At 42.4% G+C, this 14,630-nt stretch overlaps 1 protein-coding gene across 1 annotated transcript in view; it reads right to left on the minus strand.

The window, feature by feature from the left end:
* Window positions 1–14,630, minus strand: part of PCDH15 (protocadherin related 15) — a 2,378,624-nt gene that overhangs the window by 1,777,449 nt on the left and 586,545 nt on the right. The window lies entirely within an intron of this gene.

Raw genomic sequence — 14,630 nt, forward strand, 5'->3', positions numbered from 1 at the left:
ATTCAAAAGGCTTGGTGGATTTGATGTGCTTCATTTGATCCCAGAAAGATCTTCACCTACCTCAGGGAGGGCCATAGTTCCAGGGGACGACCCAGCTTCTCCTCACTATGATACAGTATTCTTATCTCCCCATGTAGAGAGATGGAAGCACTGGTGAGCTGGCCTCTCAGGCTGTGGGGTAAAAATCCACTCTCCCCTGATCTAATTGGGCTTCCAGACCACCCCAGAATGCCCCTGCAGCATAGTGGTATCTCCCAGGAGTGTGTGGCAAGGACAAGAGTAGACAGAATAGGCAATCTTAAACAGAGGCCAGCCAGGCGCGTCCACTTCCCACTCCTTCAAAGAGGAGGTGTACAAGAAAGGAGGAAGGCTTTGTGCCATCAAAGGTTCAAACTGTCAATATCAGTCAGGTGGCCCTAAGTAGGTTCAGTGTTTAATGCAATTCTAAAGAGGGGAACTGACTGGCTCCCCTTCCAAGAAAATAAATGCAGGAGTTGGTGCCTCTTGAATTAAAAAATAAAACAAAGAAAACTCAAAAGGAAAAAGGAACAATTTGCAACCCTGCAGCAGCCAATTCTAAGGGCTTTCTGGGCAGTGCAACTCATCCCATTAGTCCTTACTGGAAAGGAAACCTTTTCATCCTTGGCATCATTGTGCTCCAGGAGGGCATTGTCACCACTGAGAAAATCGATGAGTGTTTGGTGCTGCCAGGAGAGTGGAAGACCCTCTCCAAAGACCCTGAGGGAGTTTCAAATGTGCCACCCTAAATATCCTAGGGCAAGGAAGGAGTGACACCTGGAGATGTTTTACATTATTTCAGCCACTCCTAGAACATAGATTTGTCAAAAAGCTCTGGGGTGCATCGATTCATTCTTTTTACTAGGTTTTCTGAGGTTGTCAGACAATCAAGATCATGTAAAAAGAAGAATCCACCACCAAAATGCTCCCTCATGTAATTCTATATTTATATGTTGGTTTTTGTGCCATTTTATATAGTGAACTTGGCCAAAGTACAACAGAGTATTTTACAAAAAGAACAGATGTAACACATTTTAGGCATTGAGAGATTAAGGGGCCGATTTTGAGTTTGACGAGCAGCTTGCAGTGCGACAGAAGACATCACCTACACCACACTGATGGACTACCATCCACAAAATTTAGATATTACTGCTGGCCCAGTGGCCAGCTCTGTACATTGAAAGGAACTGCAGCGGATCTTTGTCTTTTTTCATTTTCATGACAAGTGGCGGCTCCTCTGCTAAGGTGGAGGAACATCGCCCACTGCACTTTGAGCAGTGCAAAACAATAAAAATACAATTATAATAACAAGATGTTATTATCATTTTATTTTTCTGTGCCACTCAAAGCAATGTTAAGGAGGGGCGGGGCTAGGGTGGGTTCGCCACTATCAGAGGGAGCAGGAGTGGTTTGCTCTCCCTAAGTGTACAGGAATGTTTGGCCAGCCCTCTTGGGCCGGCCAAACAGTCATGTGCACTTAGCATGTTCTCCACCTAGGCTGTGTTGAACAGTCTGGTGGAGAACTTGCCCAGGCTTCGAGGCACTGCCTGAGCAGTCAATCAGTCCAGAAGCCTGGGTGCTTCCGGTGTGCATCAGAGTGAGGACGGAGGAGAGGCGCGCAGTGGAGGACGGAGGAGAGGCGTGCGGCAGCGGCGGCGGCAAAGGTAAGGTTCTTTTTCCTTTTTTCATCCCCAACCAGCCCCACCACCCCTAGACAGCCTCCACTGTTAATGACGTTTAAACTCACTGTGTCAGAAACTAGCTGCAATCATGTCGCATTTTTTTCAATGCAGCTAAACATAAACCGGGAATATGGAAACATTAGCATGGGCCATTAAAAGAAGAAGGCGAAGGAGATATCTGTCACGTTTGTGTCAGAGTAACCCGTCCGTCAAACTCTAAATCAGGCCCTCAGACGACTCTTTTTAAAGTGGTCACTCCCCCAGAGGATATAGCGCAGCCTTTGCTAATATTATGGTTTAGTGAGTAAATAATTCCATTGAAAAGACGAAACATACAACATTCAGAAGAAAAAGAATGTCTTCTCCCAATTACACAGGTGTTTCTACCATAGATACAAGCATTTGCGGGACTTATGATAGCAAACTCAGGTTACTATTGTTATATTGTTTAATTTCTATTAACCAGGCCTGACCATTTAAAAAAAGTAAGCATGAGCGTTATTTCTTTAAGAAAGTAAATTTTTCGTTAGCTATGATGGGTTGCATGTATGCAAAGGAAAAAAAATGCTTTTGACATGGGGATACATGTCGATTCCACAAACTGTTTGAGTATGGTCTGTTATTCTGACATTAACTGTAAAATTATTCTGTGGTTGCTGTTAGTTTAATAACCTAATCCAGATAACCTAAAAAGGATACATTTGCAACAAAGATTCGTTTTTGAGACATTCTTTAAAGAAGAGCCTACTTTTCATATTGACATAATTAGTTGACAATGTTTTGGGATAAGTAATGTGAGTGGGTGGAAGCAAGAACAGCTTTCATCTTGACTACTGGCTCATAGAGTGATAGGCAATAACAATATGGCAGAGTGTGAAGTTTCTAAAAAATCAATTACAGTTATTCCTTCATTTAATCTATTCTGTAGGCGTTGCAAGGAAGAGATTTGCATTTTTAACTGACTTTACATAAAAGAATCCTAACACCATCTGCAAAACGTGTGGAATGTGGAAAAGGAGTTCATAAATAAATACACATGTTTGCTTGTTTTTAAGCAAGTTGTGATATGTATTATATATGCTCTTTTTTAGGTATTGCCTGCGGAGAGCTGTAGGGGTCTTGGAAGAGCTCATAATATCACACAACCCTTGCCACACAACATACAACATACTCATAGATACAGATACAGCAAGGGGCTTTTGGACAGCCCCTTTCAGCCACGGGCTATTGTGGTTAAGCTGGCTTTAATCATTGGCTTTAAGGGTTGTCCATCAGCGTTGGTATCACCCCATGGCATTTTATGGATGTGAACTACTTAAATGAGCATTGCCATGGCAAGAGGTCTCCCTTTTGGGACCTGTTGGCATTGCCATATTTTTTGGCATTGATCTGCATCATCAAAATGTTTTTGCCAATGCTGTACATGATTGCCAAAGAAAATACAAAGTGCGTACATAACGCATTTGTGTCATGATGAGGCTACTGGCACCCACAACTTTCAGTAGGGGTGTGCACGCTCTATGACACATTGCATACAAGCATTACCACACATGCCTGCCTCCTGAGTGATGCATGCACAATTTTATTTAAATTTTTAATTTACTGATTCAAGATGGCAGATGTCTTAGCATAGTAAACAAAAAAATATGTTTTCAATTGCACTATAGCGCATTTCAGCCAGTGGAGTGACCTAGCAGCAAATGGGAGATGCCAGGCCCTCCAAGAAATATTAAAAATAAATAGACATTTAGGGCAATATAGGAGTGGGATTGGGGAAACAATTTAGAGTCAAATTGGATTAAATTAAACAAATCTAGGCGGTGGTGAGAAGAAGTAAATGAGGTAAAAATTAGGGCACAAAGAAGACAGCAACATGGAGTATGGAGGGAGTTTAGTGGGCATGGGATTCATCAGAGGGTGGGTAGCACAGATGGGAGAGAGCAACACGGAGCACAGAGCTGGGTATTTTATTTTGGAAAAGCACACAAAGGACGAGTTGAAAAACACGTGCACTCTTGTGGAGTGTGTAATAAAAAGGAATAAAATAGTTCCCTAAAATTGTATGTGGAAGGGTACAAGTCAGACATTTAAAAGGATTGTAAAGAGATTGTGTTTAAAGGGAGGGACAAACACAAGGAGTTGAAGGTGAGGCTTTTCAAGTAAGAAGCTTGAGTGTGTATAGGGCTCCCTCCTGGACTCCTGACCTCCTGCAATGTTAGCAGCTGCAGTGGAAGTGATTAACCCGGTGATTAATTGTTTTCACTCGCTCTTAATCTTTCGGGTTATTCTACTGTGTGGAAAGTTGCTAAGGAGGTCCCTCTCCTTAAGAAGCCTTCTTTAGATCCCAACATCTTCGGATACTATAGGCCAATCTCACTGTTACCAGCATTTTCCAAAATGCTGGAAAAATTGATTAATCTGCAACTTTCAGATTATTTAGAGCAGGGCAAGTTGCTACATCCTAGTCAATCTGGATTTCATCCACGTTACAGCACGGACACATTGATTTTATAAATATATGACCATATTAAGTGGTCTCTGGATCAAGGCAAAAATGCAGCACTGATTCTACTCGACTTATCTGCTGCATTTGAAACCGTCCCTCACACAATTCTTTTGCAATAACTTACCAACCTGAATTTGGGAGGCCTGGTATGAGACTGGTTGAATTTATTCCTTGATTCCAGAAGGCAGTCGGTCTCAGTAGCACTTTTTACCTCTGATGTTAAAGCAGTGAAGCAGGTTTTCCTCCAAGTTTCTTCCTTGAGTCCTACCCTTTTTAATGTCTGTCACCGCTGGCTTCATTGGTGGAGTCGCAGCCGCGGCCCGTGGAGGGAGTTCCGTGGGGTGGTAAGGCGGGGCGGGGGAGGGGCAGGGTGGGGGGGTTCTAAAAACCGGAATATGGATAATTGCAGGTAAGTAAACAATTAAATAAATAAAACGAATTTCGTAGCGCGCGCTGCATCGCAAAAAAAATGAAATTCTGCTTTTTGTCTCCCATTCGGCAAACTGATGGGAAGCTTTCTGGCCATGTCAGCTCCCCCACCCGTGTCTGTGTTTTAGGTTGCTTCATACCCTCAAAAAAGTCCTGCATCCCTTGCCTTTGCATTGAAGGAGGACTGTGATTCAGGCACTGATTACATCACAGTTGGAGTATTCTAAGGCTCTCTACGTTGGCGTGTCCGAAGCCTTGCTAGGACTTCTGCAGGTGGTATATTGCTGCTGCCCAGCTCATCCTGTGATTGCTTAGTCGGACATCAGTTTCTCCCTTCTTAAAATCTATGCATTGGTTGCCTATCAGGAATCAGATTCTGTTCAAATCTCTTTCCCTGGTTCATAGGAGGTGTTTCATGTCAGTCAAGGCTATGTTGCAGCTAGGTTCCTCCCTTATTGCCCTACCAGAATGTTGTGTTCAGCATCTGCTACCTGCTGCTTTGTTGGTAGTGCCTCGCATAAAGCACACGAGGAAAGGAGGTAACGTTTGTTCATTCTTAGTGGCCAAAGCCTAGAAACAGCTCCAGCGGGACCTTTGGATGCTTCCTTTGGATGCTTCCTTCATTGATGTATTCTGAAGGAGGCTGAAAACCTGCCTTTTCCCTTCCACCTATTAGGGTTCCGTGTGTGGGTGCGTACCTTAGCTTCAGCACCGCCCCACTCTTGAGTTACCATTCGCTCCATAGAACTCATTCATTCAAACGAATGAAAGTGACAATAAAGCCACTAAAAGCGACAATGAAATCAAACAGTGGTAAGTAATGTGTAATATTTTAGCCAACTGTAAGAGGCTTTCACCTACAGACAGCTAGAAGCTGTCTAGTAGGTAAGACCTAAAAATGTTGAGGCAACAATACAAAGGAATGCAGTGCCTTACAATACTTTCTTTTGCAACTATAGACATTGTTGGGGCACAAAGGTTACACCATCAACACCTTCCAGCCTGGGGATAAGTATAGTGAGCATCACCTCTCTAGTAATAGTGGACCAACTACATCCTTCCACCTCGTGTGGTGATCCCTTTCTCTCTATTTGCTGTTGTCTGTGCGTACCTTGGCTTTCATCCCATTTTGTTCTGTTTTTGTGCACTCTCTCTGTTTTGTGCACTTCAGTCTGTTGTTGTGCCTAATTTGGTTTCCTATGCAAACGTTTTGCATCCCTTAAATTTGTTTTTCATACATTGACTCTTGTTCTCCGTGCATCTCATGCATTGTTTTTGGACATCAGTTCTAAGCACTCGATGGCCTCTTTTCGCAGATGCATCTCATTTCTGGTTCTGTGTATCTCATTCTCCTTTTGTGCTAACTTAATTCCCCATATTCTCCTTAATTTACATTTTCTGTACACCAGGTACTTTATTTTAGTTGTCATCGTTCCATTTCTTTAAGAACAACTACAGCTAGCGAGGGTGGTTATCACAGATTTCCATGTGGTGATTTGCTTCAGTTCTTTGTTTAGTCATGTGATGTAGACTGGGAGTAGAACTTCAGTTGTCTTTGTGGGGTCGGATGGCTACAAGCAGTGCATTCTGGTGGCAGAAGTGCTTGGCAGATACATGCAGATGTGACCAGCACCTTTGTTTGGAAATAAACCCTTGTCAGTGAGCTCCAGTTACGAAAGTTGCAACCCTAGTCAGCCATAAAAACACTAAGGAGCATATTTCCAAGGGCACAACACCACAAGAACGTTACTTTTTGTGATGCTCCTGGGGCTTTAAGTCCTGCCCTTATTTACAAGGCCGTGAAAGGGAATTGGCAATGGGTGTTGCGGTGGGTATTCCGCAGCAACACCCATTGATTTTGACGCTGCCCTTATTTACAAGGGTGGCGTAAATTGGAGGTATCGCCTAATTTAATACCAGGGAAAGCCTGGTCTTAACCTGGCAAACGAGGGGAAATGTTTAATTTCTCTTCGTTTTTGCTGCTTCTTTGTGTGCTACATTCTGCAGCTCACATAGGAACAGAAAATTGGCATGAATTATTGTTTATGTGCAGGAAGGTGTCCCTTTCTCACATAAACAACTATTAAAAAATGACAATTTGCAACTTCTATGTGTGCTGCACAATCCAGCACACATAGGAGTTACAAATCACCATTAGTGATTGTTTATGAACAGGAAGGGAAACCTTCCTGCATATAAACAAACATTCCCTCAACGCAGACACCCTTGCACTATGGTGCAAGAGTGCCTGTGTTGGTGCTAGGCAGCTGAGTTTAGTGCCAGCACTAGGGAAAACGCAGGGAAACGCTGTATTGTTGTAAATATGGTGCATCCCTGCATTTTCAGAATTGCGGAGCGTGGCGTTAGCAATTTTTGCTTAACGTCACACTTTGCCATTCTCTTGTAAATATGCCCCTAAAGTGTTTTTGGCACAATAATGAATATTAATCACTTAGGAATTAAAACATAGGGTAATTTTTTTTTAGGAAAAAGGGATGGAATCAAACTGTTTGAGAATCATTTTTGAATACATGTATAGAATGAGATGTCCATCACAGATGCAAGATGAATTGATCTTATTTACAGAAATGCTTAACCTCTTCGCTGCGGCGCAAATTCCGCCGCAGTGCTGCCGCAGTGCTGGACATTCCAATCTCGGGCGTGGTCATGACGTCTCCCAGCCGTCGTCCGCACACGCCCATCGTGACTCATGACGGCCGGGAATGTTTCTTTTATCTGCGATGTGTTTCCCTCGAGGGATTCATTTTGATTCGACAAAATCATTAACATAAGATATTTAAAGTCTTCATTTTCATTGAATGTAACTAGAAAGCTCAGTGAGTAAGTATCAGTGATGACCGCTGGATTGGATTCACGCTCCTTCTCTTCCAGATGATCTGTGTACACACAATCCTTCAGACATTATGTGTCAGGTGTGCAGCTAGGCACATGTCCACAGATAACACATCACCGTGAATCTGGCTTTGGATCAAATATGCAAAGGACAATGAAAACCTGAATACATTGTCAAATAAATAGTTCCACTTCTAATCTAAATCTTTCCTTTCCCAGTAAAAGTTAAAGCAACTTGCTGAGGCTTGATATGCAAGGTTACCAGAGACCTCTAATGATGCACTGTACTCAGGATTCGGTTAAAAACAAAAGGCTGGCACATGTAGTCTTATTTCACTTCAACTGTAATAAGTATTATGTCATTTAAAAAAGGGGGTATTTAAAGGTTATGGGATGCTTAAAGGTTCAGAGTGGTAAGGGTTTTGAAGGGGTTTTTAGGGTTCAGGGATAGCGAAAGGTATGGGGTAGTAAGAGATTTACAGGGTTTTATAGGGTTGGAGGATGGGTAAGGGTATGGTCCAGTAAGGGGCTTAGGGTTTTATAGGGTTCGGGAATGATAGGGGTATGGGTTAGTAAGAGGTATAGTGGCTATTAGTGTTCAGCAAAGTGTGAGGGTATGGGGTACTAAGGGTTAAATGTAAAACTTTAGCACAGCAAAAAGAAATATATACACATATTTATATTTTAAAAATATATACACATAAAACATATGTTTAGATCAGTCAATATTACTTTAATCAATCACACACAAGTTGATGGGAGGATGCTTACAATAAGTCGAACCTCTGGCAATTGCTTCGGGTAGAATTCTAACCCATCAGTTTTTTCGCCACCATGCGCCTCAGATTAGACCCAGCTATATGCAAGTCACCCTTGACCCTGCTGCAATAGGAAAAGTCCACCCTGAATTGCCAAATAAGATCCTCCCTGAACCGGAACACAAGTAATCTAAGACTGGTTTTAGCCTGAATGGGGCTCTTCAGTTGGGTGTAGCTTGAGTCCAGTGGCACAGTGAGCAAGGAACCCACATCTGGGCATTCCCTTTGACAAAGGAAAAGTCTTCTGCGATATTACAATGCACTGTAAAGGTCAATGCATTGCACTGCCTGTGGCGAAAGGGAAAGGTGAAGGAGACGCCGAGAACCAGGGTCCATATTCGCACCTCACGGAGAGGAAAAGGATTTCTCTGTATCAAAACAAAGGTTCTTCATGGTAATTAAGACGTGTACTGACAAATAATGGCTGCTAAAGATACTGTGATCAGTGCATTCCCTTATTTAAAAGCATAGAGGCTTGTCACAATATATAATGATTTTAAGGGGAAGGATAGAAGAAAAACTTAGGTTTAAGGGAATTGGACCTCCTGATGCAATACCTTGAATTAATAATAGCACCAAGGAAGATCTCTTGCAAATTGATGATTCCTTGTTAGATCAAAACAGGTAGGCATTGTGAAGGAGTCGCAAATGCCATAGACATTCAAAAAAAAAACTAGAAATTCAAATGGGCCTTGCTAGACCTGATATCCTTGGTGTGGCCCGAACCCAAACTTTTTGCCTTGACCCCCCCCCCCCTTTTTCTGAAATCATTTTTGTTGGCTTTAGGACTCTGTGCCCTTTACCACTGCTCACTAGTGCTAAAGTGCAAGTGCTCTCTTTCTAAAGCATGATATCATTGGTCAACTCCTGATTGGCCCATTTAATTTACTTATACTTCACTAGTACATGGTTCTACATAGTACACATGGCCTGTAAACTAAATGCTACTGGTGGACTTGCAGTACTCGTGCCACCCACTGAAGTAGTACTTTACAACTTGTCTCACATCTGCCACGGCAGCCTGTAGTGCAGGTTTAAACTGTCATTTCAACTGGCAAAATAAACTTTTTGCCAGGTCTAAACCTTCCTTTTTAATACATACAATGTACACCTTGGGCAGATTCTAAACAGCTCGTAGGGAAGGGTGCATTGTATTTTAAAGGTTTGAAATATAATTTTAAGTTTTACATTTCCTGGTAGTAAAAACAAAATCTCAAATTAGTTTTTCACTATTGCAAGGCCTACCTCTCCCTTAGGATAACATTGGGTTAACTTATCACATTTGGTAAGTGAAAACCTTTGGTTAGGAACAGGTGGGAATACCCTATTTGGTGTCTAAAGAATTGTAATTTAAAATCCTGTTTGGTAAAGTCAGATTTTATGTTGAATTTTCAAAATATCCCTTTTAGAAATTTGGCATTTTCTTTCAGTAACCATTTGATGCCTGAAGCCTGCTCCTGTGTCACATGACTAGGTGTAGTTGCCAGGTGATCTTTGTGCATTCGTCCCAGACAGCCACACAATACAGAGTCTGGGTGTTGGCAGGATGAGCAATCCTGACGATGAGGAGGATGACCTGTCACCAGGCACACTTGCACTTCAGAGACACTGCTTCATCTCACACACAAAGGATTTTGCATTAGCCTATTGTGCCTGCAGACAGACTGGGACCAGGATAAGGAGGCAGGAAATTCCAGACTCCTCTGTAGGAGGAAAACTCTAGTAGCTTCTTCCACTTCAAAGTAGAAAGCAGGTATTAAAAGGGGACTCCCAGTGTTCAGAACAAGTCTGGACCTGTGGATACTACAGAAGGACTGCCCTGCTGCCAGAGGACTGCCCTGCTGCTTGTGGCCTGCCCTGCTGTCTGAGAAGGAAGACTGGACCTGCACCCTTCATTTAAGGCTGAAGTGCCTCCACGGGTCAGCTGACTGACATCCTGTTCTGAGCTACAAGACACAACAAGCTCCAGACACTTCCCAGCAACTGCCCAGTTGACCTTCTGCACTGTACCTTTCTTGACCTCCAACTGGTCCTGCCTGAACCCTGCTGGCCTCTACTGGGGTGAGGTCCTGATCCCCAAGATGTGTCCCCAGGTCCTGGGCCATTGGTGTGGAATCAGTTGAGCTACTCCTTGAAGAAAGGAAGAAATCTAGAGGTTTTGGGCTTCTTTTAACAGAGAACAGCCTAGTTCACTCCAAGAATCTTTTCCCCATGCCGAACTCTAGCGCAAAGTTCTGGTGAACCCGACTCTTTGTGCTACAGTGACTGCCAGTGATTAGTAGCAATGGGAGCTCAACAATGACCATCCACATTGCCTGACATGATCTTCCCGCTTCGGTGATGACTGTCTGCAAATCTCGGCCTGCTCTTTGTGCTAAAGCAATTATCACCTGCAAAGCTCTCCCTGCTCCTCGTACTGGACTTTGATAAGGTATATTTTTCAGCAGGACTAGTCTGCTCCCTGTCTCCGGCCCGCACTCCATAGCAGTTGGCCTGACCTTATGACTTTCACACGGAATTAGATGCCGGATAACCATGAGTGGCACTTTTAGGCACTATACTTACCTTAAATCTTTGAACTTGCATATCTCCAGGTCTACTGAGTGGATTTGTGTTGTTTTAGTGTTAAATATTTTATTACATTTTACTCTATATTTCTAAATTGGTGTGGGATTTTTCCTTGTATTGTCTTTTCACTTCGTTACCGTTAGAGAGCTGCATAAATACTTTCCATATTGCCTCTAGGTTAAGCCTGACTGCTTTTGTGCCAAGCTTCCAGAGGTTTAAGCACAGGTAATTTAGTGACTTTTTTGCTTCACCCTGATAAGTATTGTGGCTGTTGCTTGAGAAGGGCTCGCAGCCTCGCTCAACCAACAACCCAATTTCTCACATCGCTGTGATTGATAAGTCAGGTTTTTGATCCTGACAAGGTCAAACTTCAATTATATTTCTTTCAGATTCATCCCTTGTGAACATCACTGTACTAAATGGAGGTGCTAAAGTTTGAGACAGTTGACTGGTCATTCATGGATTGGAGATTCACTGGGGGTCTGTCATATTAACTATGGGTAATTGCACATTCTTTGCATTGTGTTTAGAAATGGCAGCCCATTGTTAAGAAGTGCTGTATCATAAACATATTTAAAGCGACAGCTTCAAGGCTATATCTAATTAAAATAATGAACGCTTTACTGTGAGTTTCTTCTATTGCATCCGTTTTATATTGATGAAAATGGTTGATGCGCACAGTGCTAAATTTAGCAGGCAGCTGCTTTAACACTTTCCATTTATGAATAAGAGGACTCCCGCTCTTCTCAGAACAGTGGTTGAATACTCCAAAGTAAACACAATTCTAGATGAGCATAAGACCACAGAGCCAGGGGCCAAGGCTCTGAAACTGAGGACTGCTCTTTTTAATGACTGTGAGGGCTGCAAAAATAATTGTTTCTAAACAATACAGATGCTATGTTATGTAATTGGGAACTTATAAAGCACACGCACACCACTGGTTCTCTTGTCTCTATGCTATGAAGCTACTGAATAATGAAGCAAGTATTTCTGCCTTGCAGTGATGACAGAGTGTCTCATTGACACAATAGAGTTTTAATCATTCCCAGGATGTTAAGTTCCTTTCAGATGTTGATGACTTTGTGAGTTAAACGGGTGCCAGTAAAATAGGAAAATGTGGGGGTCTTCATGTCAAGTTCAAATCCCGGCAAGGCTGACTTAATTACCAATCCTTCCGAGGGTGAGTAGTGTGAATTGGAAAAAGTCACATTTGTTAGTACGCAAAAGTAAGGTATGCAGAGCTTCATATAAAATACAAGAGGGCAGATTTCCTAACATTTTGTGTCGTGGATGTGCCACTTTTTTGGGCGCAGCCAGGGCACAAAATGGTACGTGTAACTTACAAATCCACTCTAATCAGCGCTGCTTTGCAATACTTTGCATTAGGGACTTTCCATGGATAGAGAATGGGCATTCCCAAGGATTTTGATGTTTTCCCAGCCCTCCTAAAGCTAGTAAACCTGAGAATACATCAAAAACCTATGCATCTCTGAAGCAGGCATAACAATGAGAAATATCTTTATTTCTCCTTGCTACTTCCTCTTTCTATGCATGCTGCATTCTGAAGCACACATAGAAAAAGAAAAATGCCTTTCAGGGTTGTTTTTTGCGCAGGATGGTATCCCTGTTTGTAGCAGGTCAGGGTGAAGTTTGCGGAGTTCCGCGAAGTGACAAAAAAACTCTGCTGCGCTACACGAAGTTCCACAATCAGGTGAGTGGATTAGGGACATGCCGTATGCAGTGATTCTGAGAGCCGGCTGCAAAATCATAGTGAACGGCACCATGCACAGCGCAAGAGGGCACAGCTTCCTTTCTGCTGTTCGAATGGATTTTCTACTCAAGCAGCAGCTTTCTCAACGCAAACTGAAGGTTTCTCAATGAGAGTGGTTGTGACCTGCTGCAACCACTTGCATTAGGAAATCCGATCGCCCTTGTTGGGAAATCTGTACAGGAGGTTGATTTTCCCGGCTCGCTCTCGCCAACTAGACCTTGGCAAGCACGAGTGAGGAAAAATCTCGCTGGGAGGTGGATTTTCCTCACACACGCTCACCAAGTTGACATTGACAAGCGAGAGCGAGGAAAAAAACTTGCTCTGATCTGTGGAGCAAATTTTTGGGGAATTCCTCATGCTCCGCTGAGCACGGAAACTTCTTCAAACTCTGCTAACGGAGTAGAGGTCACGGCCCAGGGTTAATTTGTAGTCATAGTTTAGTTAATATTGTGCATTTCTGCTACCTCCCTTTCATGCAATGCAGCACAGCAACTTTGCTGCATTACATTAAAAAAAAAATTATTTGTCCCTAGGTATCACATGGCTGTGGGCATAGTGGGTTACACTACTGACTCCTATCACGAAGACCTACGCTAGAAGTCTTAATGAAATCAAGCATTTGTTAAAATTTTATTGGGAGATGATCCGATTTGAAACACTCATTTCTTTCTGCTTGTTCATAGCAGATGACAACTAACTCTGCAAACAGATAACCCTAATATTAAAAATATAAACATGTCTTCTTTAGTAATTGATGCTCTAAGATAAAGTAGAATTTAAAACTATGTGTGTAATATCTGCGATCATGAAACTGTATCCAAGCAATAAACTGTAAAATTATTCATTGTTGTTATTTTAGTAACCTATTCCAGATAACTTTAAAAAAATGCATCAGAACAGCATTTCCTCTGTTTTTTTACGTTTCGCGATTTTTGTTCCTTGTTTGATTTGGGAATTAGCCCAGTACTTGTTATGTTGTAACAACTCTGTGGAGAAGTATGTGGTCGTGTAAAAAGACAGATTTCACAAATGGCAGCCATGTACCTGATCATCTGTATCCATGTCAATTTAGAGAGAGGAGCTCTGGGTCACCCTCAAAATCCCAGATGGAAAGGTTCTCAGTAAACAAAGAATGAGAGTGACAAGAATCACCCTGGAGAGAAATGTTGTTCCTTGCTTTATGTGTTATGTTGTCTGATCCACAATTTATTGTGACCTGGAATAGCAGTGAAATGCTTGTAAGAGTAAATTGGAAAAACCACGAGAGGTGAAAATATGTTGCTTAGATTTCACATCTTGCTTTTTTTCCATGAAAGCTTTTCAGTCTTGGACATTTAGGGCCTCATTTACAAAGAAGTCATGCAGCACAGCAAGTCACATGACAGGGAAAGGGCAGGAATGTGCTGTATTTAATGGACTGTAGCGCATACCTGTCCTTTCCCTTGTGCTGGTGCACGTTTGGCAGCCTAGCGCCAATGAAGGCACCCTTGGACCATGGTGCAAGAGTGCCTGCATTGCATGCAGGATTGTTTTCGTGCAGAAAGGGACACAGAATGCAAGACACATAGAAAGAGGAAGAAATTAGGAGGAATAGAGATATTTCTCCTCAGTACGCCTGCCCTGGGAAGGTGTAAGGTTTTGGCATATTCTCAGGTTGATGAGTTCTTGTAAATCTAAAGATGTGTCAAAATCCAGGAGAGCTGCATGGGAACACCCAAGCAATGTGAACCAAACAAATTCCCGCGGCAGAGTAGCACAATGAAGAAATTTGCTCTGCGTTACAATACTCCAGATTTTTTAAACCACACAGACCCACAAAAAGAAACTTTGCGTAGCTTCAAAAATCTGACTTAGAGGTTTAAGTGACAATTACTACTTAATGGGTGAGTTTGTGTGTTAGTTTGACTATGATCAATAAACATAGTGATCCACCCACAGATGTATATGTATGTCAAAATTTCCCCAGATAAAGTGTAGATCCCCAC

Source organism: Triturus cristatus, chromosome 1_2 (genome assembly GCF_964204655.1).
Source record: "Triturus cristatus chromosome 1_2, aTriCri1.1, whole genome shotgun sequence".
Lineage (NCBI taxonomy): Eukaryota > Metazoa > Chordata > Amphibia > Caudata > Salamandridae > Triturus > Triturus cristatus.